The sequence below is a fragment of the Schistocerca nitens genome, chromosome 1, assembly GCF_023898315.1.
Source record: "Schistocerca nitens isolate TAMUIC-IGC-003100 chromosome 1, iqSchNite1.1, whole genome shotgun sequence".
Classification (NCBI taxonomy): Eukaryota; Metazoa; Arthropoda; class Insecta; order Orthoptera; family Acrididae; genus Schistocerca; species Schistocerca nitens.
The window spans coordinates 1,130,216,695-1,130,241,081 of record NC_064614.1 but is presented as its reverse complement, the minus strand read 5'-3'; the positions used below and the strand labels follow the sequence as shown (position 1 = coordinate 1,130,241,081).

The 24,387-nt window shown below is 43.1% G+C and overlaps 1 protein-coding gene across 3 annotated transcripts in view; it reads right to left on the bottom strand.

Moving 5' to 3' along the window:
* The window catches only part of LOC126199359 (protein yippee-like 2), a 671,041-nt gene that overhangs the window by 89,900 nt on the left and 556,754 nt on the right, over positions 1-24,387 (bottom strand). For all 3 annotated transcript variants that reach the window (XM_049936229.1, XM_049936249.1, XM_049936239.1), the window contains exon 3: positions 20,259-20,339. The gene's annotated coding sequence lies outside the window, so the exon portion shown is untranslated. The remainder of the gene's footprint in view (positions 1-20,258; positions 20,340-24,387) is intronic.

Below are 24,387 nucleotides of genomic sequence, written 5' to 3'. Positions count from 1 at the left end.
GATCGCATGAACTACAGTTATATACTTACTTCACAAGCCACCGTGTAGTGTGTGGCAGAGCGTGCTTAGAATCAATATTGGCGAATTTCTGTCCTAGTGCATTTGCAGTCTGAGTGAGCGAAAAGTGACAATCTATATGCCTCTTTATGTCTTCTAATCTCCCATATATTATTCTCATGGTTCCCACGTGAAATACGTGACTATCGTATCAGAACTGATGTGCGAACTAATTCCCTAAAATTAGCTAACACGCTTTGGCAAGAACGTCAGCGTCTTTGATCCAAAGATTTACTTTTAAGTTGGCTCAGCAACTCTAAAAATGTAAGGTCCGCCGGTTATGGAAAACACCGTTTTTTTCCAAGTTCCCACACATGTTTCAGCATCTCTGTGCCATCATCAGTGGGTTTCTGTTTTGTTTCATTTGTAATGTGAACATTTTTACTAAATGATTACAAAATTACGGGAATATTTAAGTCAAACAACAATTTGTTTCTTTTAGTATATATCTTTACACTTTGTTTGCATGGTTTTTCAGGACCACTTGTGTATTATTTATTACAGGTAGCGTGTCATCTGCAACCAAATGATGTTGTTGATAAATGGGAGTTAATCCATCATTGTATGTTTTAAACTTAATTTAGTCCATCGCGATACTTCGCGCCTATATTCGTGTTTACTTACGTTTTTGTGTGGCAAGCCCGTTTTTCTCAGCATTCTGCTAAGGTGTTGTGAAGCACACGTAAATGTGATACATATATTTACAAGTATGGTCGAAAAAACAGTTTGCACTTCACCAAAACACACTGTAAATGTGATTGTTGTGTGTCCCAGCCCAGTCTGTGTGTGTGTGTGTGTGTGTGTGTGTGTGTGTGTGTGTGTGTGTAGGCATTTTAGCTGTTTGTGTTGTCTTTTTTGTAAACTTCCTTTAATGTGTTAAATAGTGTGCCCTTGCAGAGTGTAGAGTATTCATTTATGACCTGTTTTCCTTCTGCTATTCCCTTCTGAATGTGTAAGTTTTCCTCAATGATCAGTTTGCTGTATAGGCTGTGGCTGGGTTTTAGTATTCTTAGGTCTGTTTCTATTGTAGTTGGGTGGTGGTTGTGGGCTATTAGATGGTCAGCAATATCTGGTTTTGAAGTTTCTGCATGTATGTCCTATGTATACTGACTGGCAAGTGTTGCATGTGAGTTCATACCTGTTAAATTTATACGTGGGTGTTTCTTGCGTTCTGATCTTTTTCTGTGTTGTGTTCTCTACCCTGTATCCTATTCGGAGTCCCTGTTTCTTTAATAAGTTGCCTATACTGTAAACAATTTTGTTATTGTAGGTGAGCATGTGCCATTTCGTTTTGTGTGTATGTTGTTGCTCTTTTGTGTCTTGTGTGTGGTCAATGTTTGACACAACAATGTCACCTAAGTCGTATCCGCAACAGAAATTGAGCAATTCGGACTGGCTGTCACTGCCCTCATTAATCCCGCAGTGCTGAGAACTGTACCCATTTAAAATATTTATTTTGCTCTTCCCTTTCCACACCATTCCCGAAAAATTTTCCATCCCATTCTATCAAATTCCTGCGTTTCCGCTTTCTACATATTTTAAATGGTAAAAGTTACTCACAACGTTTTCCACTTGAAAATTGAGAGACAACTGTTACACCACATATCTCTCACCCTCTGATTCTGGTCTATCTGTTATCTCCCGCTTTCCACAATACATATTTGGACGCTAGAGACAAGATTGTATCCAGTTCTTGCGTGGATATCATTATTTTTCGTCCATACTACAAATTTTGATTATTTTCTTAGCGATAGATTCTTTTTCTCCGCTAACGATGCTGAAAGTGGTTGTTAACTCCATTTCTCACACGTCATTATCAAGCAAAGCCGAAACTACAGGAATCGCTGACTGTGCTAGAACAGTTTCAAAAATAGATTCAGTCTCTTTAGATTCATTTGAATCTTGTATTTCAGTTTCAGTGTTATCTCCCTTGTCGAAAGGCTGTTGTTGTGGGACCTCACCTTCACCACACGATTTCAGTCAGCACATTACTTGTGTAACACGAGGGCGTGCTAAAACGTGAGGCCTCCTAATTTATGTGGAAATTCCTAAAGCCATTTACGTAGAAATACTGTATGCTACATCTTTATTTTTCATGTCTACATGTTTATTTCTCAACACAGACAATCTGGCAACGGACACATTTCTCCCAACGAGAGACCAGTTTGTTGAAATCGTCGCAGTAAATATTTGACTTTGTGGTAAGGTCTTATGAGACCGAACACCTGAGGTCATCGGTGCCTAAGAAAGGGGGGGGGGGGGGGAGTCGAGCGGACCGTGACAAGGTGCCCTAGACCACGTCGAAACTGTTCTTTTATTTTTGGAAACAGATGGGGCCAAGTCGGGACCGTATGGAGAATGATGGACGACAATGAACCTAAGGCGCCGTATTGTTGCGAATGTCGCAGCGTTCGTGTGTGGTCTGTCATTTTCATGCTGAAAGAGAGGATGCTCCACGTGTGGACCAACTCTTCGAAACTCCGTTACAGCACGTTATTTCTCAAGCATCGACATAGTTACGTTCACACCGTCATGTTATGGGCTAGAATTTGCAACACCCCAGCGGCAGAGGGCAGAAAATACGTGAAGAATAAAGATGTGAATGTTAATAACGTTTGGGTGTTGTGTGATGTCCTTAGGTTAGTTAGGTTTAAGTAGTTCTAAGTTCTAGGGGACTGATGACCATAGATGTGAAGTCCCATACTGCTCAGAGCCATTTGAACCATTAAGCCTTTCTATCTTGCACATTCTTTTAAATTTCCGCTTCCCGCTGCAAAGGTTGGCTTACATACTTCCACACTGCTTTCTTCGATACATTTAGTGTTGATTCACTTCACTTTTTCACGCATCTCATCATCCGGAATCAGACTTAGCGCTACTAAATTTTTCCATTATACACTGGGTAGGACTTTAATCATGTCGTTGAGTACATCGCTTCAGTACAAGAGACTTTACGAACCAAAATGGCATCAAAATTTCTTTCTGCCATTCTGGTTCCTTCAATTCCCTTTTCTGGACGCTTAGTTGGCTTTCCGGCATCTCCACTGATTCACTCGCGGCAAAAGCAGACAAAACACTTAAAATTTACGAGCTACTCATTCAAAATTTCCGCTCTAAACAGTGAATCATCGACACAAATTTCAGCAGTCCGCAGCACTACGCAGAAAGACAGCTGAGACAGCACAAAACCAATCACCCTCGCCCACACTTCTCAAATTGCATCGTGCTAAGCCGTAGCATGTAACTTACTGCGGTTTCTTCCTTGCGCAGTCGAGAATCAGTGCTTCCAGGCAGTGGTAATGCGACGTTCAATCCCAGGCGGTGAAGATGAATCCTGGAAAAGTTCCCAGGTGAAACGTTCCTTTCGTCCTTTCTTCGGAGCCTCCGTTGCGTCCCTCGAAATCACACACGCGGTCGCAATCTGAATCCACGAACCCTTAGCGACGTGCTGCACGCAAGACACATTACGCCACCTCCTGCCCGAGGATGTAATTGGAAACGCTTACTGGAGGGCCCGGAGTCTGCGATATACACTACCAAATCCGTATCAATAAGGATCGCCAGCCAAGCTTTTAACCGCGAGACAAGGTTCACCTTCCCAACTCTAAAGTCAATAATTAAAACCCCTACAGCTATCCCACTAGTTCGAGGTGAGAGTCCAAGATCAGACCACGGGACTGGAATGCGATCACTGCTAACAATTGAACGCACCGCCTCCAGCTATTTACTAAAATAACTTCCGCCGCGCAACACCAAAACGGAAACACGGTTCAAAGTCTATTGCGAAAGACACGGAAAAAAATTGCTTGAATTTACTGATACGAGTTAACCAAGCCAAGTCCGTCTAATTCATTAAAACTCTACCGCCCAGCGAGCTACGGCCCCCACGGCTACGCTCTGATGTCTGTTTTACCGAACAAATCCACGATCATTACTACGGAAAACACGCCGAGAAAAGCAGACAGAGGCCTGAGCAGAATACCACGCTCGCGAAAACACTTCGGATTCTCGCAGTCTTCCGTACTGCACCCAGTAGCTTGGTCGATCACGAAGGATCACCTACTCGCGACTTCAGGAATACACAATGGAGGACACCAACTCAGCCCCACATTGAACACGACTTCTATACCTCAAGAGGCACACCGACCGACTATTCGACTTGGCGAGCTGCCAGCCGCTCCGCAAAATTATTCAACATATGGGCCTCTCAGCCAACCAATCAGCAGCCGCGTACAGGCAGTTTCATTGGTCATCCCCCGTTCCCGCTAACACCTGCCTCCTAGCAGGACTTTCAGAACCTTTACTGCAACGGATGTTGGAACCGCGACCTGTCACGGGGAAAATGCTCTCCAGATAAGCCCGCTTAGTAGGCAGGCTCCAGCCTTTGTCTGAGCCCCAGCCCACCCATTCAGGCGGATTTGTGGAAAACCCGGCCTCTCAGTTTGACGTTGAAGCAAGCCTCCTTCGCCCCCTCCCCCTCGCGCCACACAGAAAACTCAACCCTGCCGTAGACAAAGGCCAATGGCACTGGACAGCTAGGAAACGATTTGTTCAGGGACCTGCATACGTCAACACTATTTTGTCAAACTATCAATATACTGTAGTGACCTCACACGCTATCAATAATTGTTGAGAGTATTTTCTTTCTGTCGTTGCAACTACAAAAAATTCGTATTTTTTTTAGCAGGCGCGTTTCGCTTTATTGAGGTCAAGTATCAACAGTGGCGGTGATTTCCGTTTGATTTCTCGCCTACACTACTGTTTTTGGTGTGGTGTGGCGTGAAAAACATAAAAAATGCATAGTTCTGCAGAGCAACTAAAAATTAGGCAACTATCAGTGTCTAAAGAAGAAAAACATGAACGATATGCTGGCAGACGCATTTCTCGATGTATGCCAGAAATAAAGCGGGAATCACTACCTCAACAAATTGAAACTCGTCTGGTGGGGGGGGGGAAAAAAAGACGCATTTTTGGTAGTTGCAAAGACAGAACGAAGATACCGCCAGAATTGTAAAGGAACTACGGATAATATGGCCACACAAATGAAGGAACTAGCGATAACAGTGACAAAGATTATCAATTGATAATGCGGTTTTACGAAGTTAACTTGTCGAACACCCAAATGAAAGAATGCGCTGCAATTCTATTACACAGAACTTGCAAGCGATAGAAGAGAACCAGAAGGAGAAAATTGGTCCGGAAATGGTAGAAAACAAAGGAGTGACTGGTCGCATGTTAATTTATTGACTGAAATCAGAACCACGGACCCGAACGATAGTATAAAGTATTTTCGGAAACGTCCTGCACCCTACAAGTTATTCACGCTGCTACTGGGTAAAATAGAGGAACAAAATACAATAATGAGAGAAGCAGTCGCTGACGTCTAAGAGTAACTTTGAGATTTCTGGAGACAGGCCGGTCGTTCTAATGATCCAGCAGACACCATTAGTAAAATTCTTTGAAAACCTGTGAAGCAGTTATAGGTACCTGGCAAGGATATGTTCAAGCAATTAACGTAGAACATTTTTTTTACGCTTTTTAATAGTCTGCCGAAATTTACATGAATTTCGCAGACTTCTTACTAATGATGATTTTTCGAAGTGGAAGCTTTTTTCCAGCGGCTATGTACTTCACCTACCCACGCCATATTTTCAAATTAATAAAGTAAACAGTGCCATTAGCGTCCTTCGTTAACCATCATAAAGTTGTATATACAATGATTACATTTGCAAAGGCCTATTGAAATTGTTTCGTGCTAAAAGAGTCCTTAAAATTGAATCTGAGGTACAATACACACAATGGCCAATTGAAAACAAACAGTGCTCACCAACACTGTGTGGCTGATTCATGAACCTCTGTCACATCTGAATGGAGAATGCTGTCAAAGTTGTCAATACTTGACCTCACACGTTCAGTATATTGACAATATTATTGAACTTGTGAGGGTCCCTATACGAGGCTAAAATCACTCCTAACCTTAGATAGGTCTTTTAAACAAAACGTGATTTACAAAAAGGCATTTATGAACTACATAAAGTAAGTACAGAATGTAATATGAAAGTCTCGTCTGGTAAATCTAAGTGAATGACATTTTCTAGAAAATATTCAGTGAGAGCTAAGACAGAAGATAATGAGAGAACAACTGAACAGATTAAATATTTTCAACTAGCTTGCATGTCAAATATCATATGCATATGAAGAAAATATGCAGATTAAGTTGGATAAATTTGGAAGTATTTTTTGAATAATTGATAGAGATTTCAACAATAAAACCTGGTAAGAAAGACTACTGAAATTCTATACAACGGTTGCATTGCCAACACTGTTATATGGAAGTGAATCGAGGATATCCTATAAAGACAACAAAAGAAAAACAAGTTTGGCTACATCGGCGAAAGAATGTAAAAGAACAGATAAAGTACGAAATGAAGATATTCGAAAGGACCTGATAATCTGGAATGTGAAAGAAAGGCTACATGAAAACTAGAAGAAAAAGGATGAACGTCTAGAAAGAATGGACACAGAGATGAAGATATCAGAACCAAAAGCGGAGAGAGATCGTAGAAGACTGAGAAAAAAATGGGAACCACAACAGGTAACACTTTGCCCAATGCGGGAAGAGAAGAAGAAGAAAAAGAAAATAATGAAATTACACTGCGAATGTTTCAGTGAATTTCGGAGAGCTATTATCCCTGATGGACTGTTTTGTTGGAAGCGACGTTTTACACTGGGGAAGCAGTTATTTTGGAGCTATCTAGGCGTGTGGACGTCTGCTGATTTTCTTTAACTAAACCACTGCGTCCCGAAATCACTTATGTGATCGCAACTACTACAGGTTTCTTTCTCTTCATTACGAGTTTTAGCTAGGAATTATTTATATTTAAAGCGAGCTCCTACGCATAACACGCGGAAATTACGTCCGAACCTACCTGCATTTCGATACCATCGTCCAACGACAAGAGTTTTCTGTAGACAATAGCATTAGTCAGCGAACAGTCTGAAAGTGTATCTGATCATATACGTTTCTATATATTGAAAACACAGAGATTATTTTACTCTTCCTCAGGGGATATCCCATGTTACCTTACATAACTTCCTCCGACAGCATACTACGTCGTATGGGCCAGAATACTTCCAGCAAGTCTTACATTGCCCAGTCACAGTAATCTAAGTACACGTCAAAATCCTGAATAACCATATGAAGCTGGTATCTGTAGAGATATATTGGTTAACTTGCAGCTCTCGAAGAATGAAGTTACAACGAAATCTAGACCTTTCACTGCTTACAAGCGTTGATAAACATCAACGGGGACAATTGAAAAATGTGTTCCCCGCGCGAACCGCTGCGAGATGTCCAGAAAGAGTGTCAATGAATTCCTGAAAGGTACGGACAGGTATGTGAAGCCCTTAGACTCCAATGCCGCGACCAGCTGCCCTAGATTCCTTTGGTGAAGAACCATGTCGCGGACGGCCCGATCGAGATGGTGCTACAGATTCTCGATTAGGTTTAAATCCAGGGAGCTTGGTGACCAAGGAAATCCGGTGAATTCATCCTGGTGCTCTTCTAACCACGCTCGTACAGTGCATTGCCCCGCTGGTAGATCCCACCGTGCCGTGAAAAAGAATGCACATGCTCCCCAAGGGTAGATGCATACTTGTGTTGATGCACTGTGCCTTCAAAATGACGAGATCACCCAGCGAATGGGCGAAAGCATTCCCCAGACCAAAATGCTCACTCCTCCGGGCTTGACCCATTCGCTGACTGTTGCAGGGTGTTTGTTAACAGTCGTTTCCCGCCGTACACGCCAACGGCGATCAGTTCGATGGAGCATAAAATGTGATTCATCTGAAAAGGCCACCTGTCGGCACTCAGTGGATGTTCAGGCGAGTATTGGCGAGAAAATTAGAGCCTTCGTCGCCGATACCAACATGGTTGCATTAACCAGGTGCCTGCTGTGGAAGCTCATACGTAGCGCCGCGGCCGGCCAGAGTGGCCGAGCGGTTCTAGGCACTACAGTCTGGAACCACGCGACCGCTACGGACGCACGTTCGAATCCTGCCTCGGGCATGGATGTGTGTGATGTCCTTAGGTTAGTTAGGTTTAAGGGGCTCCGGAACGCCCTATACTTGCAATGTTAAAATAACGCTTATAAATTACATCTTTCCTCACAAAGTATTTGAGGTAGGAAGCTGAACTTTTTACAGATTATTTATTGGAATATGGGCTACAACTTAACACAGGGATTTTACAAAATTTTAGTTCAGTTATTAAAGATGATTTTTTTTCAATTGTAATGAAAATTCACAACATTTTTTGCAATTTTTTATTTATATATTCAAAAATATACAGTTTTTTGGAAAAAGGCTGTGTTAAATTATGCAGAAGGTACTGTGTAACATTTACTGAAAGTTTGAAACAAATATGTTTGGAAGATCCTTAGAAAACATGTAATTAGTATGAGAAAATAAAAGTTTTGGGAATCGAGCGACAAAGATTGGATTAACTTTTTAGTGCATTCCAGGTCCATAGGATGGATTATCTTCATCCTCTGCAAACTCCTCCTCCAGCTTTCTCTTGTTCCTCCTCCTGTTTACTCTTGCCTGTATTTCTAGACTCTTTACAGCCCTGTCTGCAGCCCGAAGGCGTTCCTTGTCTAAAGCAAGCATCGCTCATACCATGTTAGAACCTATCTTCATTCCTATATTTCTAAATACCTTTGGCTTTCCAACATTTCTCCTTTTCTTAAAAGCCTTCAGAGGATTTCTAATAACTTTACTTTTACTCATTATTATACTTCAACAAAACAGAGACTCAAGAAACAGAATTAATTACGAATATTTTCGAGATAACGACAGAGTAAATAAACATGAAACAATCGACAATCACACCAGCTATATATATTGAACCATCACAGGTTAGCCACAACACATACTTTATCTCACATCACTAAAATGTACCTGATGAACACGGACGTTAATAATAACACCATTTGACAGCAGTTTAACAGCACCACAGTGGGTCACGCCCATGTAGAACACATTTCAAAAAAAATTTAAAAATAGTTGTAGTCTTCGGAATTGAATAAATTATATATCTATTAAAAGGTAATAGTCTGCAGATTCAGAAAACGCAAAAATGTAAAAATTGAACTTTTCATGATTTTGAGCCTTTCCGGAGCCCCTTAAGTAGTTCTAAGTTCTAGGGGACTGATGACCTCAGAAGTTAAGTCCCATAGTGCTCAGAGCCATTTGAACCATTTGAACGTAGCGCCGCGCGGTCTGAGGCACCATTTTCACGGATTGCGCGGCCCCTCCCGCCGGAGATTCGAGTCCTCCCTTTGGCGTGTGTGTGTGTGTGTGTGTGTGTGTGTGTGTGTGTGTGTGTGTGTGTGTGTGTGGTGTTCTTAGCATAAGATAGTTTAAGTAACGTGTAAGCCTAGGGACCAATGACCTCAGCAGTTCGGTCCCTTAGGAATTCACACACATTTGAAGATTTCCTACGTAGCAACTTTCGCTAAACGGTCGTTAATGAGAAACTTGGTTATCCCTTGGATCGTCTGGGCGGTCAGTTACCCCACAGTTGCACGTCTCCACGGCCGTCGTTCATTCCGTAGTGTATGGCCCGTGGAGCATCACAGTTGTCTAGGCGCCGGTTTTGGACAGCGCCAATAGTGGCGTACTGCAACAACGACGGCAGAGAACAATTGAAGGCAAACCGTTTCAGAATTGCTTGCACCCTCGGCCCGAAAGCAAATAATCATATCCTTTTGAATGTCAGTTCTGTTTGCGCATTACAACGACTGCACTGGTTTGGTTTACTTCAGTTTTGTCATGTTCCGTAGATCATTTTTACGATTATTCGATATGATGTGGAACAAGTCAGATTACAAGACACACACACACACACACACAATCCCGCGCGCTAATAGTTCTCATATTAATGATACTGAAATTTTTAGTTATACACATGCAACTACATTTAGAGGTACCCTTTTTTTTTTTACCTGTTCTGAATCAGAAACTCGTAAGCTACATTTAAAACTTGATCTGACACCTGCCCGACACTTTATGTTGTTGGGCAAATGATCAAAGTTTTTCGTTGCTGAATAATGTACTCCTTTTTCAGCAACTGACGGCTTTAATAACGGATAGGAAAGATATTTTTTCGTCTAGTGTTGTACGTATGAACATCAAAAATGGTTCAAGTGGCTCCGAGCACTATGGGACTTAACATCTGAGGTCATCAGTCCCCTAGAACTTAGAGCTACTTAAACCTAAATAACTTAAGAACATCACACACATCCATGCACGAGGCAGGATTCGAACCAGCGACCGTAGCGGTCGCGCGGTTCCAGACTGTAGCGCCTAGAACCGCTCGGCCACTCCGGCCGGCGTATGAACATCACTGTTTTTCGCGAATTGAGATGGATTATTTACAACGAATTTCATTAGCGAAAATATATGCTCTGATGGTGCAGTTAAAATACCTAACTCCTGGAATAGGTGTCTACATGACGTCCTTGGGTGAACACCACTAATTATTCTCACTGCTCTCTTTTGTGCAATCAATACTTTATGTCTAAGTGGTGAGTTACTCCAGAAAACTATTCCATGAGCCCTGTTCATATGCTAAATCAATTGTCGGCATGACTACTCGGTGTAGAGAACGCGATATAGTAAGTTTTTTTCAAAATTAAGGAAGAGTCCATTTTCTGAGAACCACTTAATAATTCTTTGAAAGACACCCTTATCAATCTCTTCACCTGCTTTTTATGAAATGGGATTTATAATAACACTCGTGTCATCTGCAAAAATTACTAGTTCTGCTTGCTGAACGTTACTGAATATGTGTGAGACATGATGAAGCGGTAACTTCCTCGTTCTCCACGACCTGCAAGAACCATTGCTGAATTGCAACAAGAGGTGCAAGATAGCTGGTTCAGTCTATCGCAGGATGCCATCGGCGCCTTGATGACCGTTCGCATGCGAGAATACATGCTTGCGTTGTGAACAGAAGAGGGTAAACTGTATTATGATGCTGCTGTTTGGGCAGCCTTTACTGTGACCCATGGGTCTCATTTGGCCTGAATTTTTCATCATCCACTCCTACAATGACGAACGACCTGTCACCTCGCTTCTCAATAAAATTACCCTCCCCTTGAGGGTGTCGCATTTTTTTTCTTCCGGTAGCGTGTGACCTTTATCGTTACAAAATGCGCAATGACAAAAAAATTTAAAAAAGTCCACATTTGCTTTGCTGTTATACATGAGCTAAAGAAATTGCGAGTCATTCCATTCGAGGGAAAAAGTTTACGTAGAAAATGACAGGCGTTCGCGTGATTGGCGGCATTTGCTGGCCCCTGCGGCGGAATGATGGTTCGTCCCAGGAGACTGAGGACCGAGACGACACAATGGGACAGACGTAAAAGCAGCCCTCATTACGAGCCGTTAAGGGAGAACCAGGCTAACGGGGCGGCCATTACGCCGCTGTACTGGCTGGTATCCTCCCAACACGCAGCGGAGCGTTTTCTTTCGCGTGGGACGCCTCCACCCAGCCACCTCCAGTGACTGACGACTTCGTGTCCAATCCGGACGGGGTCGCTTACTTCTCTTGTCCCCTAACACCCGCCAGGTGGCAGCCAAATTGGCTCATCAGCTCTTCAGATTAGCGTCACACAGATAAGAGGCCACCTCGGAGCCACGGAAAAAGTGCAGAGGTTTACCTGCCTCACCGCACACAGCCTTGTTCTCTTTTCTTTCTTCTGCAACAGTAATAGACTAAATCGGGGAGATGGTCGATTCCAGTATGGGCATTGTCACTGTAAGGTTCGTTTGAGCAGTGACCAGAAAGCGCCAGACAACAGGCTGTACTGTGCATATGCAGCTACGATGACGTAGGCAGCCCGTGCTTGGTGCTTGCTCTGCTCATACGCTTTTCGTCGTATTTCTGGTGGAATTTCGTGCGTGGTGGGGCATCACGTGACCACGTGCAGCCCTGCGGCATGTTGTTGAGAGGACATACTGAGTTGTGCTTAGAGCAATTGTTTTATCATATCCCACACAGATAAAGGATGTAAATAAGGAAGCAGTTCTTGGCAAAATATCATTTCAGAATTAGGCTCCACAGCTCGAAGTTGTTATGTAGCATTTCCAACAGGTTTGCAACTACACAGCAGTGCAAAAAGCTAGTGGGATGGAATACAAATTTCTTGAGAGAAAAAACAGTTTCTTGTGTAGCTTACACCGAAATAAAGGACAATAAATTTCATGACTATTTCAAAATGTGAAAAAATTAACATGGTTGTCTGTGAGACAAAGAAACTATACAACTGACAGTTTATATTCTACTCTAGGAAGAAATATGAAGCCATGTAGGGAGTTAAAAGATAAAACACGGTATGCGGCCAGTTTAAAGTTTACCATAGAATGGCATTCTATAAATATAAGACGTAAACACAAATTAAGAAATATCTTCAGGCCTGGAGGAAGTACTAGACAAGTGCCTTGTGATCGAAAAACACTGTTTCACAGAAGGCAGATTTGTAAAATTCTGCTACAGCTGTCATTATATTTGAAACAGTATATTTAGTTCAAAACTACTGACCAAATTTGCCTACTTAGTCAGCTTCAAGTCAATGTTTACGTACGTTCGTACGTATTTAGCATTAAGAGATCTTACAGTGTCATAAAAGGAACAGGACATCAGAGACTACTCCAGCAGCATCGGAATTTCATAAACCATACTAAAATGCTTCATTCCGCTCTAATTGCACATTTCTATGTCCAGATGCACTCTGAAGTACCTGATATTCAGCTTTTCAAGTGGTTTTCGTGATACCAATTTTCTTGGAGGTCCAGTACTGTATTCTCATGTTTGGTTTTTTAATGGTATAATGTCATTCGTCCCAGAAAATGAAAATTTGCACTTTAAACTGAACGAGGTTGAAAGTAGCCAATAGTGCGGAATGAAACACTTCGTTTCAAATAAACTAACTGCCTCAGCGGAAAAAAATTAATAGAAGCAAATTTCTCTATATAAAAGACATAAATAGCTTCATTAAGACATTAATGGTTGATTGCTAATAACGTAAAGACATTAATGGTTGATTGCTAATAACGTGGAAATAATATAATATCAGAAAATTGAAACTACGAACTTATTTTGGTCTTTCATGGTTATGAGAATGTATATTAATTCACTTGATGGCTCCCGGCCACAGAAATCTGTTTTGATTTCAATTGACGTGAGAGCTGTAAACGAAGACACGAAACATATACACACGTGGGGAAGGACCCTCAGCTTGCTCTGTGCATGCGCGAATCTGGCAGCTTGGGCGCGCCAGCAAAATTTTTCCGGGTAGCTTCTGGCTGCTTGCTGCTACTGCTCATACAGCAAACAACCACGCTTCAAGTAGCCAGGAGCGGGAGGAAGGCACTGCTCATACGCGAATTCAGCTCTGCGCATGCGCGCGAGCCCGCTGGCAACTGCTCATACGAACCTATAGTTTCCAGTTGCTCCCAGAAGACGGTAAGCTGGTTTTGTTAGCGAGGGCTACAGTGGTGACATTTCCCTCAGTTTCGTCTTCGACAGATCTGAAGAGGAAGTGACATCTACGTCTACACCACGCATGCAACCTTATACTGTAGGGAAAGGTACTTTGTATAACATGTCTCTTCGCCTTTCCTGTTCCAGTCGCGAACGTTGGTGGGAAGAATGGCCGTTGGCTCCGTGCGAGCTCGAACTAACATTAAGGCAATGGACTTTTTTAAGTGATAAACGAGGAGGAAGGAATATGTTAGTTCGCTCGGCTGACAACGTATTTCCTCGTAATTTTAATAGTACACCCCACCGTGTTACTCAACGCCTGTCTTGGAGCGTCTGCCACTAAACTTGGAATAACACGAACCTTCTGTTATCTTCTCTACTAATACTATCTGGCGAACTTTATTCGTCAGAACTACTGATATCCTAGGGAGAGTCAGACATGGTAAAACACTTCTACCTGGGGTGGAAGATTTGCCATACAGGCAAAATACCCTCATACTCCATGAAGCATGTAATAATTCAAATTCCATAGAAAGCATGGGCTGATAGGTGTGAATATTACCGAACTATCAGTCTAATAAGTCATGGTTGCAAAATACTAACACGATTTATTTACAAAAGAATGGAAAAAATTGGTAGAAACCGATCAGTTTGGATGCCGGGGAAACGAAGGAACATGGGAGTTACTACCGACCCTACGACTTCTCCAGAAGAGAGGTTGTGCGCCTAATAGATATGCGAATGTAGTGGTGTGGACATGTTCGGAATGTGGGTCTCACGGGGAGCGTGCAAGGGATAAGTCCCTGCAAGCGCACTATCTTCTGCGCCCTCGGTGGCTCAGATTGATAGAGCGTCTGCCATGTAAGCAGGAAATCCCAGGTTCGAGTCCGGATCGGGGCACACATTTTCAACATGTCCCCAATGATGTATAACAACGCCTGTTTGCAGCTAGGATGTTGATTTAATTATCATTTCAACAATTTTGGCCTTAAATGCTGCTACTCAAAACATCCGAAAAACTTTCATAGCATGAGCCATTCGATACGCCGACATTCTAAGTGGCTCCGCTGATTGTGATTCAGCGATCGTTCACGATCACTTCCTTTCACTTTTATCACGATTTTATCGGTTGAAGACACACTGCGGAGTCCCCGGCACTCACCACCTTCAACATCTTCATGACTTTCTTTCAAACTTTTATATTACTCGTAAATCCTTGTGTTTTACTCATCATGCACTTGCCAAAAGCAATATTAAACATTTCAAGAACTTTTTGGTACACATCATTTCGTTCTTACAGAAAATATAATACAAATTCTTTGACTTATCTTTATAGAAAATAATAATCACAGATAGTACCGTAACATGTGGAACCTTGTTGACAGCTGACGACGAAGTAAATATCCGATGTGGCTAACACTGCACAGATACTCCTCAGTCATTTTTACAACAGAAAAACGAAAAAAATCGAGCGAACAGGGCCAGCGCAAACCGCGAAATTACGAATTTCCCGTTAGTTTTTTTAACACATCTCGTACTTGAGATACTATTTGACAAAAAAGACGCAAAACAAGCGTCGCTGGATGAAACGTCGGAACATGTACATAAACTATTAGGTTGGTGCGTAAGTTCGTAGCGTTCTTGTTTTGCATGTTGGTATTCCGGCTGTTATGAGTTTATTTATCGATTGTCACTTTTTATTTGTATCTCACCGTTGCTATTTGAGTTCACACTGTCATTTTGTCATCTGGAGATAGTGGGTGGAGTTGTGGTCGCTAGAAAATGGAGTGCCAAGCGGAGAAATCGGAACATTTCCGACTTCTGTTGAGTTCAACAGAGAAGTGACACCAGCGGAGGCACTGAGGAATATTTTTGTGGAATATGGGGATCATGTCATTGGACAGAGCACGGGAAGAAAATGGTTTTCTCGTTATAAGGATGATCGCTTTGACTTTAGTGACACACGACGCTCAGGAAGACGCTGCGGGTTTGACGAAGATCGCTTAAACGTCAGTGTCTCGAGAAATGGCAGTTTTGACGAACTGTGACTTTTGGGATTTCATGACGATCGTTTAAACGCATAACTCATCTCAGTGTAATCGAGATCTAGCAAATGTGATGAACTGTGACCACCATTCCACCACCGTGCGACATTAGAGTGCCACGAAGAAGGATCAAAAATAGGGTGAATGGGTATCGCATGTTCTAAGCCTAAATCACAAAAATCGGAGGGTGGCCACTATGTATTATCAGTGCTTGGCCGTGAAGAACACCGACCATTGCTTTCGTGTATCGCTACTGGCGACTGGTTGAGTCCAAACAAAGCAGCAACTCTCCGTACAAAGCTCTGCACGCATCCTCAAAGGATAATGTTAAGGAGACCACACCGTGGTTCAGGTAATCAAAAAATGGATTTTCGGTTTTCATCATATTTCGATAGATTAAAGTTTTATTTAAGTACTCTGAAAAGGATTTTGCTGAAAAAATTTTTTTCGAGCATTTTCCTACCACGTGTTAAATGTACCACGTCCACTTTTCTGTCATCCACTTTTCTGCATATATTTTAGATCTTTATATTCCCTACATGGCACGTTAGGGATTTTTTTTTACTCCCAAGTGTTTTGGCTATCCCTGGAATGCAACAGTCGGAATTCTTTTGTTTCTAGTGTTAGTAAACAACACGCTTTCAAACACGCGGTTGGTTTTGTTCAAGTGTGACTGCTAGTAGTTGTTATAGAAAACTTGCAGGTATACTATGGGCAGGCAATTAGGAGAAATAAAGAAAATCTGGAGGCAATGAAGAGAGAGGTGTCCATCAGGAGAAAATTTGCGGTGCAAATACAATAGGGCTCAGGCAACTGGAGAATCTCATTCTCACCAGCATTCTCTTTCTGCTGCTGTTATTACAGCAATTAAACCTATTTTCAGAGACTTTACTCATCCTGACCTTCTAAGGAAGTGTCTGCATGGGCAGACACAGAACCAAAATGAATGTTTCAACAGCATAATTTGGAACCGCCTTCCTAAAACTGTATTTTTAGGCATGCATACAATGAAACTAGGAGTTCATGATGCTGTTATTACATTCAATTGTAGTAATATTGGAAAGTGTTGGGTACTGAAAAAGCTAGGAATTAATCCTGGTGAGAATATGATCACTGGGCTGCAAAGTTACGATAAAATGAGGATAGTCGATGCAGACAGGTCTGCATCTAATATGGCCAAGAAAGCATGACAAACATCCAGGAAGGTGAAAAAGAAGCTGGAAGACCTGCTAGAGGCCACAGAACGGCCATCATATGCAGCAGGACAGTTTCAATTAACTGTAAGTAACAAATTTCAAAAGTTTTTTCTTTAAAGTCAGTTCCCCGTAAACTAAAATTTTCAGTACATATGCCTCATTATATCAGAAACTATCATAGATAAATGAATGAAATTTTCAGAGACCCTGCATAACATAAAAAGCCACCTCTGGAACTACATTCATTAATATTCCCCCATTAGGAAGTTCACAAAAATATTTTATGCAGAAAAAACTTAATATTTTTGTTAATAAATTTAAAAAAGTATTTCTTAAAAACTATAAAATGCATAAAGTAGGTTTTAGTACAGTTGACTATTAGCGTCACGTAACATACAGTAAAAATATTAAGGTCCTCCATCAGATAGTGTTTTCAGAAATGGTTCAAATACTTGCCTAAATTAACATGGGGTAGATAGGCAGGGTGTGGTCCCCTTAAGTATGTGATGGAACAGAACTGTGTGTAGCACTACTAAATGCCTCCTCAAGTTGTAACCATCCCTGCTGACATTACTGCCAACAACCGAGACGTATTGCAGACACAACGCAGGAGCAACGACCAGGAAGACTGCGTGAAGTGATGCTACTACACAACAACGTCCGCCCGTATTGTGCCAGACTGATGAAAAACACAATACAGATGTTGGGTTGGGAAATCATCATTCAGCACCCGTCTTAATCAGCTAATATTGTGTCCTCAGTTTTTTCAGCTTTTCCGCTCCTTTTTTTTAAAAAAAATTCTTTATTAATACAATGCAATAATGATGCCTGTCATCTCGACTGCTAGTGATACGAGGCCGTTGGGATCCAGCACGGCGTTCTGTATTACCCTCCTGAACCCACCGATTCCATATTCTGCTAACAGTCATTGGACCTCGGCCAACGCGAGCAGCAATGTCGCGATACGATAAACCGCAATCGCGATAGGCTACAATCCGACCTTTATCAATGTCCGAAACGAGATGGTACGCATTTCTCCTCCTTACACGAGGCATCACAACAACGTTTCACCAGGCAACGCCGGTCAAGTGCTGTTTGTGTATGAGAAATCGGTTGGAAACTTTCCTCATGTCAGCACGTTGTAGGTGTCGCCACCGGCGCCAACCTTGTGTGAATGCTCTGAGAAGCTAATCATTTGCATATCACAGCATGTTCTTCCTGTCGGTTAAATTTCGCGTCTGTAGCATGTCATCATCGTGGTGTAGCAATTTTAATGGCCAGTAGTGTATTTGGACCACCCTGTACCTGTCTCGGAAGAACGCAAGAGAGATGTTATATATCGGGAATTTATCAGTCGATTATTTGAATTGTACTCTACGTACAGATTACTATCAGGATATTTTCCTCGGACAAAAACTTTCTGGACAATCCCGAGGAGCAATTGGACGGCGAGACAGGAGGCCGTAGACACGCGAGAGGGCCATACGGGATTCCGGGGGCTCGGGATTCGTCACGCACGCAGCAGGCAGTAAAAGCGGCGCGCCACGTAACACCCGCCTTGGGACTCGGGGGCGGCGCCCGCCCCCCATGAATCGAGGCCGGGCACCGTGCAGCAGAGCTCCGAGATTGCCCGCCCCAGCTCTGCGGCGCTGCGCACGAAACCGGCACAGGCACGGACTCACAGGACCGGCGGTATTGCTACTGTCAGTACAGTGACAGGGCAGAAGTCGGGTGAGAGCCAAGGCGACGTGACTGGGTCACTTGTATACGCCCTTGTATTGCTGCTTCAGCTGGCTGCTAAGGGAAGACAACTGTGCAAAGTGATTCAGCCGCCCCTACCGCTGGGTTTTATGCAACCGGCAACGCCTTCAAATACTACGCACAAGTGACCTTCAAACGCGATTTTCTTGTATCACTAGAAAATCATGACCTCTAGCGAAAACGTAGTAGCCCAGTAGAAAAATTAACTACATTGGATTTTCTACCAAGTAAGTCTAGCAGACTAGTCTGGCAGAAGTACAGCTGTGAGGGCAGGACGTGAGTCGTGCTTGGGTAGCTCAGTTAGTGCCGGCACGGTAGCTCAGTGTGTTCGGTCAGACGGTTAGCTGCCCTCTGTAATAAAAATAACCATTCTTCTCCTTCGATTACGAAAACATTCTGTTGGCACTCACGTACATAGGGAGAAATGATCATCACGATAAAATAAGAAAAATCAGGGCTCGCACAGAAAAATTTAAGTGCTCGTTTTTCCCGCGTGCCGTTCAAGAGTGGGACGGTAGAGAGACAGCTTGAAGGTGGTTCATTGAACCCTCTGCCGGGCACTTTATTGTGAATAGCAGAGTAATCACGTAGATGTAGACATCAATCATCGCCAATGATCAACAGGCAGCACGGGTGAACGAACTATATGCCTGCTGCGAAGACCCACAAGCGGCAGCGTTCGTTGAACGGTGTTTGAACAGACGCCAATGGTAGCCTCTTGGTTCATCTGGCCGGTCAGTTGCTCAACAGTTCCACCTTTCCAGAATGAGATTTTCACTCTGCAGCAGAGTGTGCGCTGATATGAAACTTCCTGGCAGATTGAAACTGTGTGCCGGACCGAGACTCGAACTCGGGACCTTTGCCTTTCACGGGCAACTCCTCTACCAACTGAGCTACCCAAGCACGACTCACGCCCTGTCCCCACATCTTTACTTCTGCCAGTACCTCGTCTCCTACCTTCCTAACTTTACAGAAGCTCTCCTGCAAAGGTCCCGAGTTCGAGTCTCGGTCCGGCACACAGTTTTAATCTGCCAGGAAGTTTCACTTCCACCTTTAATCACCCGTACACACCTCCCCAGCCGTCGTTCGCCCTTGTCGTTTATGGCCCGTGGTGCACCATCGTTGTCTCGGCACCTGTTTTAGATAGCGCCATCTTGCCATCACGGTAAACTGTAACCAAGGCGGTATCCGAACAATTTACAAACTTCACTGTTTCGGAAATACTTCCACCCTTGACCCGAACGCCAATGATCATACCCTATTGGACGTCAGGTATCACTGCGTTTCCCCATTACGGCAACGACTGCACTTTTTTTCCGCTGCCAGTGCTGCCACCTACCGTCTGTGAGTGTTTATTGCACGCTGACATCGCTCATGGGCGTTGGTCGCATTAACGTGACTGGACTGTGAAGCGCCTGCACCCAACGCAAAGGAATATCGTTGGATGCACCAATTTGATTTAACTGAGGATTGACGAAAAGCATCGCAAATGGCTTAGTGCAAGAGCCGTCCTGCCGTTCGCCTGACTTACAGTCTTTCTTTCCTTAAAGAGAAAAATCTCCTGCCTTGAAAACTACAAAATATTAAGAGCGCGCTCCGCAGACTGAGCTGAAAAGAACGGCTAGCTCTGCCAGAGCGGGAATCGGTACTTACCTATTTGTGTGCCACTCTCGCCGTCTCGTCTGGCTTGCACGAGACGAACATCACATCCATAAAAGCCGGATCAGAATCATCCTGCAACAAGGAGAACGGATACTGTCAAGCGAGGAGGAACAAAGTCGCCTGCGAATGTGACAACACAGTTATACCTCAATAAAAGCGATAGTTGCCAGCAAGGCAGCAGGTAGCGCTTAGCTTTTTTTCCCCCACTGTAAAATTTCGTCAATTGTGATCCAACCAGAAAAAAAAAAAAATGTCCACGTTACATTTCTTGCCCGAAGCACCTCTGGTGTTTCACAAGACGACTGCTTGAACACAGAAAAAAGATGCGTATCTTTAGATAGAGCACCTCTCCAACATCACGAGACACAGTTTTAACATTGGCATCTTTCGTGCCACGGCCAACATCATACGGAAGGAAGGGGACGTGCTTGCAATTTATTGAAGACGCTGCTGTCCAGGAACGCGCAACGGCAGCAGTCCGCTTTGTAAATCTGTTAGTTGGGCTGCCTATCTGCAGGCGCGAACTAGTTCGATTCGACAACATTGAGAGAATGGTTTGTCTACATGTTTTGACACGCTTACTCCTTTACAGTGAGATGTGAGGGTTTGCAAAGTACGCACCTGTTCATCGAAAGAAACATGGATGGAAACTTTTGCAGCAACGGAATCGGTTCAGAAACGGACAAGCAGCGGTAGGCCATATGTTTCGGGGAAGACTGTGCCGGCAATTCCAACCGCATTCACGAGGTCGCCACAGAAATCGATTAGACAAACATCGCGGGAGCTTCAAGTGCCAAAGACAGTGCGTAAAGTGCTTCGCAAACGTCTTAAACTGTATGTGTACAACGTCTAAACTGTTGGCGCATTACAACCAAATGATCGCCCAAAACATGAACAGTTTCCAATGGACAAGCTGAACCGTTTGGATGAGTACAATGGTTTCTTGAAGTGCGCGTGTTTTTCCGATAAGGCTACATTTCATGTTTGCGGCTCAGTTAACCGTCGTAATGTACGGATCTGGGGACCATCTTCATGTCGCACGAGAACACAAACATATTCGGCACAGTCCACAGGTTAATGTATGATGTGGTTTAATGTGTGATCAAGTGACTGCCCCAATTTTCTTCCTTGAAATCCATGTAAGTGGCTATGATTACCTAGACACACATGTATCCACATGCCACGTGATACACGAAAGTTTTTGCTATGAAATACTCGTATTATCTATGCCACAGTGTATTACGGGGTGTAGTCTATACAATGAGATCGGTAGTTTATAGGTATTTCAGCTATTTTTTTATAAACATATACCGCCAAATAAAATAGCAAACAGTTCCACACTGTTGCGTCACCATCCATCTGGCTAGCAAGTTCACACAGTAAATCATCTACCAGTCTCAGCAGTCATCATTTTTTAAATAAAGAGTAATTGTCGTTTTCGCATCATAATTGGAACTATTGAGCAGTCACAAGTTGCACGTAACATTTTCTTTAGTTTTACATATTTCACTAGACCACTGCAAAAACCTTCAGATGTTACGCAGCCGATAGCCACACGTTACAAATACCTGGCTCTGTATAGCGCCGCTGTAATACATAAAGTGTGGCCCTCAGCTATGTAATTTCTGAAGATAATCGTTACGGTCGAGTGAAACGTAAAAATAAAGAAGTAGTTACATGCAACTTGTGGCTGCTCTACAAAAATACCTGCCCTCGCTTAACGAATCACAAGCGAAATTCTACATTCCTCAGTTCACAGTAGAATCTGATATGCTAGCAGACCACAGAGTTTAACCACACACTTCCTAACGCCATGTTATCACACTGACTGGCTGGTACGAACCACTTCGTTGGGCAGTCACTCGTTAAACAACCGATAACCCGCGAAGTTGATTCGTGTCTCCATAGCACATCAAATGTTAAATAAGGTTAATTTGATTACTATTAACGAATGAAAATATGCGATCTGGTGCGCAGACAGGAGGAAAATATTCCCTAGCTTTCTCTAGAACAGCCAATAATACAGTACGTAGCTTCTTTTGCACACTTTCCCATGAGTTACGGTTGCAGGATAAATCACACACAAATTTAAAGGCTGTCAGTTCAATTAAATACCAAGGGATCACAACTGCGAACAGCCTACACTGGAACGATCTCACAGAAAATGTTGTGGAGAAGGCGAACCGAAGACTGCGTTTGACAGAACACTTAGAAGACGTGGTGGATCTATTAAAGAGACTACCTACTTTACGCTTGCCCGTCTTCTGCTGGAGTATTGCTGCCCGGTATGGGATCCTTGCCAAATAAGACTGACAGAGTGTAACACTACAGTAAGACGGTCAATATTTCTCTTCTGATTAATAATATTTTATATGAAGTGTAATCTCAGTAATATGTGCTCTATGATATGTTTTGTCTTTCTCACATAATCTCTTTGGTTATCTTCAGAATTGAATATTTTTTAAAAAAATAATTCTATGTTGAACTGTCAATGTGTTTTCCAACAGGATAACGCTCGCCCAGACAACGCTGTTGTAGTCCAATACAGTATCGTCATGTTGCTTTGCCCTGCACGATCACCAGATCTGTTTCCAATCGAGCACATCTGGGACATCAAAGGACAACAACTGCAGCGTCATCCACAACCAGCATTAACCATGCCTGTGTTGATCGACCAATTGCAACAGGCATGGAACTCCATCCCGCAAACTGAAGTCCGACATCTGTACAACACAAAGTTGCATTCTTGCATTCAACATTCTGGCGGTTACACTGGTTATTAATATACCATCATCTCAAATTTGCAATGACATACCTCGCGCTTACGTTAACGTATGATCTTGAAATTTCGGGAACATACGAGGGTCACTGCAAAAGAAATGCACACTAGTTTTGTAAAAATACAGTGTACATTCTGGATGAGTGAAAGTTAAATAGTGCGTAGATACATCCTTCCCGCTTGTTTTCAAACTTAGTTCAACCTGTTCCCGTGAGTGGCGCCGTCACAGCATGTCTTCAAGATGGCTGCTACACTTGACGTTCGTTAGAAGCAACGTGCTGCCATAGAATTTCTGTGCTGTAAAAACGAGACAGTGGGAAACATCCACAAGATGCTACTGTCGATCACAGTACAGTTAGTCGGTAGGCAAGCAGGTTACGCGATGAAAGCGGGCACGGCAATATTGAGGACTGTCCTCGCAGCGGCAGGCCTCGTACTGCACACACTTCAATTTGCTGAGAGTTAACGAATTGGTGACTGCTGACAGGCGCATCACAGTGAACGAATTGTCACGCTACGCTGGGGTAGGGGAAGGAAGTGTTTGCAGAATACTGAAAGTGTTGGCATTAAAAAAGGTTTGAACCAGGTGGGTTCTCGTTGACAGTGGTTCACAATGGAACAAGAAAAACGGTACGCAACGAACTTTTGGAACACTACGAGAATGGTGGAGATGAATTTCTTGGAAGAATTGTGACAGGTGATGACATATGGCTCCATCATTTTTCACTAGAGACGAAGATGCAATAAATGGAGTGACATCATGCAAATTCGCCCAAGGAAAAAAAAAAATCAAAACCACACCTTCTGCTGGAAAAGTTATGGTTACGGTGTTTCTCGATTCCGAAGGACTCTTGCTTGTGGACATCATGCCAAGTGGAACCACCATAAATGATGATTCATGTGTGACGACACCGAAGAAACTCCAAGCTCGACTGAGTCGTGTTCGACCACATCGGCAAAAGTAGGATGTTTTGCTGTTGCACGACAATGCACGGCCACATGTCGGTCAAAAAACCATGGAAGCGATCACAAAACTCGGATGGACAACACTGAAACACCCGCCTTACAGTCCTGATGTGGCTCCATGAGACTATAATCTCTTTGGGGAACTGAAAGACTCTCTTCGTGCAACAAGGTTTGAAGATGATGACTCCCTTGTGCACGCTGCCAAACAGTGGCTCCAACAGGTTGATCCAGAATTTTACCGTGCGGGTACACAGGCGCTGGTTCCAAGATGGCTAAGGCAGTTGAGAGGGATGGAAATTTGTGGTGAAATCAAAATATTGTTGCTAAAGGATATATCTACACACTGTAAAATTTTAGAACATGTAGAATAAAAGA